Source organism: Rutilus rutilus (assembly GCF_951802725.1).
Source record: "Rutilus rutilus genome assembly, chromosome: 6".
NCBI classification, from domain to species: domain Eukaryota; kingdom Metazoa; phylum Chordata; class Actinopteri; order Cypriniformes; family Leuciscidae; genus Rutilus; species Rutilus rutilus.
Genome location: NC_140214.1, coordinates 10,855,473 through 10,863,347, shown reverse-complemented (window position 1 = coordinate 10,863,347; position 7,875 = coordinate 10,855,473). Strand labels below are relative to the sequence as shown.

The 7,875-nt window shown below is 40.0% G+C and overlaps 1 protein-coding gene across 1 annotated transcript in view; it reads left to right on the top strand.

The window, feature by feature from the left end:
• The first annotated feature begins 2,629 nt into the window (after positions 1-2,629).
• Positions 2,630-7,875, top strand: part of itgb1b (integrin, beta 1b) — a 64,487-nt gene continuing 59,241 nt past the window's right edge. Inside the window, exon 1 of the mRNA XM_084410519.1 lies at positions 2,630-3,055. The gene's annotated coding sequence lies outside the window, so the exon portion shown is untranslated. The remainder of the gene's footprint in view (positions 3,056-7,875) is intronic.

The window sequence follows — 7,875 nt, the reverse complement described above, 5'->3', positions numbered from 1 at the left end:
TAGCTACAAAGCTAAATTTCATCTGCTGTCCCTGGGTAGGAGAGTAGCCTACCAAATCACATTGTATGACAAAAGATCATTAGGCTACATACGATAAAATCCCCCCACAAATGAAATATAAATACGACATATATAGCCTAGTCCATCACATAACAATAAAAACTGCAATCCAAAGTACTACCGAATATCCACCAATATACATACTAGTCTACAAGACATCACACAATGTTACAAATTCAATACCCCAAAATTATAAAAACAAAACACAAAAGTATTCACTGATCACAAACCTGACTCCTGTTTAACCACATTTTCAAATGTAACTTAAACTCTGCAAAGGTAGGACACTGTCTAATATTAATTGGTAAAGGTTTCCAGTTATTAACAGCTCTTACAGATAAAGCTGTTCGACCAAGCTGTTCTTTATCGTTGACACTAGAGGGCATATACTCTCCATTTCCGAAACTAAACGTCCCTCCCAGATCCAAGTACAATCCACATGAAGTTTTGTGCAGTGGAACCTTAAGTGTAACTAGGCAGAACAGTGACAACACGTAGGCCTTGTTTTGAACGTTCGTTGTTTTGTCGTCATTGGTAACACGGTTGCTTAAAAGATGAGGGGAAAAGGTGTGGTTTCACATCCAACCGCTGCTTCAACACTTCTGCATAAACCACTGAGTGTGTGTGTGTTTGCATGTTAGTTCACTACTAAAAATTTGACCACTGTGCCACTTCCTGTGCTGCCACAGATAAACCTCACAAACCCAGATCAATCAGCTGACATGAGTATGAGGTAATTTATTTAGCCTATAATTCTCATTTATATTTCAAACAAACAAAAACACTCAGAGAAAACTGCACCCACAGAGGCAGCACGATTCCTCATACTGTTACTGGCATAATATTAATTCTCTGTGATGCATAAGCTCTTTCTGAATGTATACAGCTCAGCTACACTGGGTGAGCACTGGAATATGATCTCATTCCAGTTAACCTTCATCATTGTCCGTCTGTAAACACACTGGCTCATATGGTTGACATATTTCTTTCCACTAACAGTCAAACTCTTAGTAGGCCTACCATCATGTCTATCCATAGAATGACTGTCATCTCTCCTCCTCCTCTCCTCTCCTCTCTTATTATTTTCCCCCCTCTCTCCCCCCTCTCCTCTCTTATTATTTTCCCCTCTCTCCCCCCTCTCTCAGGAATGTCCTAAATGTGAACTGCTCCTCAACATCAAGCCAGATGAAGTCCAGTCATTCCACAGCTATTTTTAGAGTAAATCGGCAACCTCCCTGTCAAAGATCTTTAAAAAAACACAAAATCTCTTGTTGTGCAAAGTTGGTGGAGAATAAAAATAAAATAAAAACAGTAACACACACACCTACTTAACCAGGGCCGTTGAAAACGAGACTTAGTAAAGGCCGGTGATGAGAAGTTTCTCAGTGAACTATGGGCTACAGGAAATGCATTGCGGTTCATATTTTCACACCATCAGGTTCTGTTTGCAGGCAAAGGCAGATAGCATTTTACCACATCAGTCGCCCTTATAATGACAGTTTCCTGTTTTTTTTTTTAAGGCATTAGGCTGATTTCCCCCGTTTGCACATTTTTTTTATCTCAATACAATTGTATTAGTCAGCAAGACATTCAAATATAGTTGCTCATCAGTGCTTGGACAGTTTTATTGACTAGTTCCATACATTTTTCCTCAGTATATGAGTTCTTAATCACTGGTGAGTAATGACGTCTAATCAGTCCATCTTATTTGGGACACACCGGAAACTGTCCAGACTCTCTCGCTCTGACTGATCATTGAACAGCAATAAAACCGAGTTGAACTGGATTTGTACATTAAAAAAAAGTAAACAAAGGAGCTCTCTGTCTGTGAAACCTTGAGCAAAAGTAGACTGGCTCTATCTACAATCAATTGAGATGATACGACCATAATCATTCAGATTTGAGAAAAACTAAACATTGTATAGGCTATTATGAGACAGAGAACGTTCTAACGTTTTTACAGTCTATGGTTCTAACACGGTATTAAATGCGGGATCACTCGAGGCGTTTCGCATAGCATCCAGTAAAAAAAGCATTTTTTGCTCGAGGTGGGAAAAGTCTGTAACTGAACAGACAAAATGAGCCAGTGTAAACCGGGTTATGAGCTTCATGAAATAATCTTATCTATCTGTGAAATTAGATACACTGTAAGTTACAGCTTCCAACATAGACGATAAAATATTGTCATTGTTGTTTGTAGCATCATTTGTTTGGAAAACGCTCGAGATAGCGCACATATAAAGATCACCGCCTATTCTTAATAATGGACTTTATTGCTTTTTTATAGGCAACGTTAGACTATGCGCGGCGCGGCAGCTTTCAAAATACATTTAAAAAGATGTAGCCTATGTTTGTTGTGAGGAAACCGCTTATAAGTACTCTAAATTCATTTGTTTCGGTCCACTTGGAGACTGATTCAACCCCTTCAGTAAAATGGCTCGCTCATAATATACAAAACACTTGTCAGTTGTCACCGTCTGGCGTCTGCGTCCTGAGGCTGCAGAAAGTCGCTGAATGAATCTTTTTGTGAATTGATTCAAAAGACTCGAATCACTTAGATGAATCATTTGAATCAGAATCTTCCCCACAGTTTGGTCGCAGTGTGGATGGGGTGTTAAAGCATTATCATTATTTCCTGTGGGCGGAGGAAGGGAGAGGCTGCCACTGCAAACCCAACCCATCTCACAGTCTACCGAACACGCATTACCCCCCCCATCCGGACCGAGGACACGCCGAGTGTGGAAGGGCGAGCTGGACTCTCTGCCCAAACTTAGTCTTTTATTTCCCTCAATATACATGATTTGGTTGTTGTAGGCAAAGGAATTGCGTGTTTTAGCACTTTGCAACCAGCTGTTGATTCAAAGTGCCCCACGGAAACAAAGACTCCACGGACGGGCAACTGGACCAAACGCTATCGGAGGGTTATTTCCATAACAAATGTGGTTTTAAAAGAGCGTGTGAAAGATTGAAGAATCTCCGGGGAACACGTGTTAAGGTAAGGGTCATCAAAATACTTGTTCAAAGAACTTTGGTTTAGGGCCGTTTGTTGAACGGGGTACTTCTAACTGCCTTTAGATAGCCTAAACCATGAGCTTTAGGGTTCGATCTGGAAAATGATCTTTGGGTCACGAACTTTGGGTGGGGATCCTATGTCCCATCCATTTCACTTCAAAGGACAGACGTGGATCTGCCCCAAACGTGTTACACAGATCATATGCAAACAATGTCCCTTCAGGCTATATTTCTCAGACGTTTGTTATCTTTGATCTATTTGTTGCGTCTTATTATGTGTCCCCAACATCTGTTGTAAGTCATCTGCTAGCCTGAGAGAATCGCGTCGGGTCCGAGGGGGGCTGTGGGGTTTAACTTCCCCATAAACAATGCTTTATTTGGTAGTTGCTTGTGTAAATATGCCTCGCTGGAAGTCGAAATGATGTGGCCGTTTTTGCGTGAGTCATGGTCCTCTTTAGGACATGCTGAACACATTAGACCACCTATGATCTGGCGGATGCGAACACATTAAAGAATCATATAATTGAGTTTCATAGCGCATCGGCTGGGAGAAGTTTGGCATTCTTACAGCACCAGAAATAAATATGACTGCGGTTTATGTGATGAAAAGTATCATGCTCGTCCATTGTGATGTTTTAGGAGAAACTGAATCATGGCATTATAGACATGGGCAGATCTGTGGAATGCTAACGGGCCAATTTTACAAGGAAAGATCCCACAGCGGATCTGCATTAACTCTCACATCCAACCCAACATATTCGGGTCACGTGATCGCGTGGAAGAATGTTGTATTTTTTTTGCCGGATGTCTTAAAGTTGCACTCACACAGTAATTTTTTTTTTCCTCACTAAAATGTTTCCCATATAAAAGAAATGAAGAGTGCTTTTAAAGAGCTGCTTTATTGTACTTAGAGCGGGTCGCCTCAACGGGGCAACGTCACGTGACCAGTTAAATTATTTTGCTCTTTAATTAATCTTGGCTAACTGTAAATAGCACATCCCTGCAGTGGCATTGGTACCTGAAACATGTTTCATAATGCTGCATTGATGTCATTTTGTGTCATTTTACATATGACGCAAAACAGATTACTCTTAAAGGGTTACTTCAGGATTTAGCATTAAGCTTTGTATTAGTAGAAAACCTGTAGTATTTTAGAATTACCATGCTTTCCACCCTCATATCCCCCTGAGACAAGAGATTTATGTATTTTTTGTCTGGAAAAAATCCTCCGATGACGCAAAAATCGTCATTTTGCGTCATCGGAGGATTTTCTGGCCAGAGGCTAAAGACTACAGCCAGTAGATGGCGTTGTTCCGCATGTTTTCAGCCCGCCCATACAGGGTGGGATCTCACTCACAGAATGTACACAGTGTCAGCCGTCTTTCTTTGGAAGCTAAGCTAGCAGGCTCTTGTTCTGTGGAGAAAGCTGAATAGTAGGAGAAAGCTGAGTAAGTAACCATCCTCCTTTTCCCGGACTTGTCCGGCGGGCGAGATCGTTCAAAATGTCCGGGATTCAGCTTTTGCTTTCTGCGGTCGCTATTCCTTGTTTACATGCACACCTTTTGTTTCAATCTAACTGAATTCATTCCAATTAGTGAATTTGAATGTAGTGTTTACATGAACGCTAAACAAGTGATCGGTTGATGTGCGTTTTACCATTGCTAAGAAAAATTCCCGCTCCTCCGTGAGAGATGCGAGACCCGGCGCGTCTCAGTAATCACACCACCGGCCTCGCGCTGTTCTCCCGCGGCCGTCAGCCTCGTCCTGCTCGCCACAGTAAACATGATGAATGAATGGCGACTGTAGAACGCAAAAGCCGAATCCCGGACATTTTGGGCTATCTCTAAATCCCTCGCAAACTCATCACGTAGGCTAGCTTTGTTGTTTTAAACTGCGCACTCTTACCGGTAGGCGTGGCCTCCTAAGACAGCTAAGCAAGTGCATTCTGGGAGTTGTTGTCTTTCATCCACATAAGCCAAAAATACATTTTCTGGCTTTTCTCAGTCTAGAAAGCTCCAAATTAAAAAATTTCTTCACATTTCTTCTACTTAAATGACCTATTTTAAATACACATTCATCTTCCCAGAGGTGAAGTATCCCTTTATTTATTTTTTTTTTATTTTTTTTATTTTTTTATTTTTTTTATTTTTGAAGTATCCCTTTAATTGTAACGTAGAAACATGCAACTGTCGACTAAATAGAGTGCACCTTTTAATTCAATTCATATTAATTTCTAGCACTTTTCACAATACATAAAGCAGCTTTACAGAAAAAAATGCATGTTTCAACGTTACAATTAAGTGTAATCTGTTATCAAGAGTCATCTGTAAGTAGGCCTGCTCTACGTGTAGGTGACTGCTAAAGTTCTGACTGTATTTTTGAACTGGTGTAGTATTATAAAGTTTGAAATGTGTCTCAGACCTGCATTTGGAGACTCGGCTCTTTTTTCGTCACACTCTACATCACTTTCGGCGTACGAATACTATCGAATGAACATTCCCGTGTTATGCGATTTGCATGAATGAATATAATAGTAGCCTATAATATATATTTTTTTTTAAATCTCCCAGAAATTTGTTTTTGCAGGGTGGAATGTCTGCTTGCATATCCTGACAGAACATTTATAGAAAATGGTAGTCTGCCAAAAATGCTATTGTTTCTACAGCTGCTGTTGCTACAATAAAATTGGGAATTTAGTGTCAGACTCCACAAAACAAAAAAAGTGATAAAATCCAAAGCTTAGTACACCGTTTCAAGGGAGGTCCATATTTATTAAGGTTTAATAGTAACAGTAGCCTAATGTCGAAGCTGTGGTTGCGTTGCAATATCAGTTATTTGGAATTTGGAACGGCTAAAATAAAAAAATTACAACGAATGTAACATGTTGTCGACATAAAAAAGTTACATGGGTAGGAATTGCAGAGTACCAACTCTATACAAAGAATTATAAAACCATGTGAGGGAAAACTGAATGGTACATTTTTGTAAGGACATATTTAGGATATATTTTTTTCCTGTGTGTTTGTACATGTGTGCGCACGTTTGTGTCTTGGCAGTGCTCCGTTAACAGCAACGTTTTTCACTGCGAGAGATAAGAAAGGGGTTGGATCTGAACATACAGTATAAGGGGAACAGGATAAAGAGTCTGTGTTTGAATCATACAGCTTTAATGAATACTGTTTATTTATAAGATCCACCAAGTGCTGAATGTTAAAGTCAGCATGAAATGAAAATGCATCTATTTTCTAAATGCATGTTATATTGTGAAAGACTTAATTATGTATGTTTCTTTTTTTCCCCCCCTTTTTTTAATTTTTCCTGACCTTGTAACTTTTAATTAAAATGTCATAACTGGATTTTCCGGTGAAAATGACACTTTTAGTCCAATTAAAACTGCCCCTGCCACCAGCTCATTTGCCATTTCAAAATTCAGTTAACAACCGATGTCTGTCTCCCTACATTCTTCTTTTTCAATAACCTCTTATTACACTATGATGTTCGTCATAATACGGAAAAAATGTTGCTGCTTCCATTTCATTGCAACTTTAAAGGATTAGCTCACTCCAGAATCAAAATTTCCTGATAATTTAGTCACCCCTATGTCATCCAAGATGTTCATGTCTGTCTTTCTTCAGTCGAAAAGAAATTAAAGTTCATGAGGAAAACATTCCAGGATCTTTCTCCATATAGTGGACTTCAACTGGGACTGGGTCTGTACTTCCGCCTACGTCACGTGTGACCTTTCCAATGTGATTACGCAATGCACGAAGAGGATACGAATCGCAGAGCCAGTGGAAGACGAGCATTTGTTGTTAAAAAGTATATAAAGTTTAAAAAAAAAATTGTGTGAAAATGACAGACCGTTTCGCTAGATAAGACCTTTATTCCACGGTTGGGATCTTGTAGAGCCCTTTGAAGCTGCATTGAAACTGCAATTTGGACCATCAACCCATTGGTTCCTGTTAAAGTCCACTATATAGAGAAAAATCCTGGAATGTTTTCCTCAAAAACCTTAATTTCTTTTCGACTGAAGAAAGAAAGACATGAACATCTTGGATGACAGGGGGGTGAGTTAATTCTGGAGTGAGCTAATCCTTTGATGTGGGTGTTCAGAGTCAGCCATTATTTTTGGCATCTATAAGCAGGCTGGCATCATGTAACCTGCCATTGCAGATATGTCAATCAAAGGTCAGTGTTGGTCATAAAGGTGAGTGTAGAGACTGAGTCAGATTGTTTGATTCTGATATGTATTCATTGCTCCAGACTGTTGCTTTGACTCACTTCCTGTCGCCTCAACTGTTATGACAAATTAACAATGAGACAAAATGGGGGCAGGGCAGCCAGGCATTGAAAACATTGTCCTGAAAGAAAAGGCCCCGCCCAAAACTCACTCCATTGGTTGATCTAGAAGCTGATATGACTGGCTGATCAAATGTTCTGATAATGTTTTCATTTAATGGTATATCAACATATGAATGCCTTGCTTAGGATATTTGAAATTGACACTGTACCTTTAACGTATTAGGAAGGCCTTTACTGCAGTGTGAGTCTGCCTCACTTTAGTGAAGGTGGAGTTTCCCCAGTCTGTCTGCCGGTCACCGTCTGAGGTAAATGATCGCCCATCACTCAGCAATGTGCGTGTGATGGAGGGGGGTTGGCAGGGTGAGGCAGTTTAATTAAGGAAATGGCCGTCCTGCTGTGGAGGGTTAATGGCCACTCTGTGTGCATGTTTGTCGGGACAGTTACTTAAATAATCAAGTAGTGGATAACCGAGAACAGCGATTTAAGAATTCCTGTTTAAAA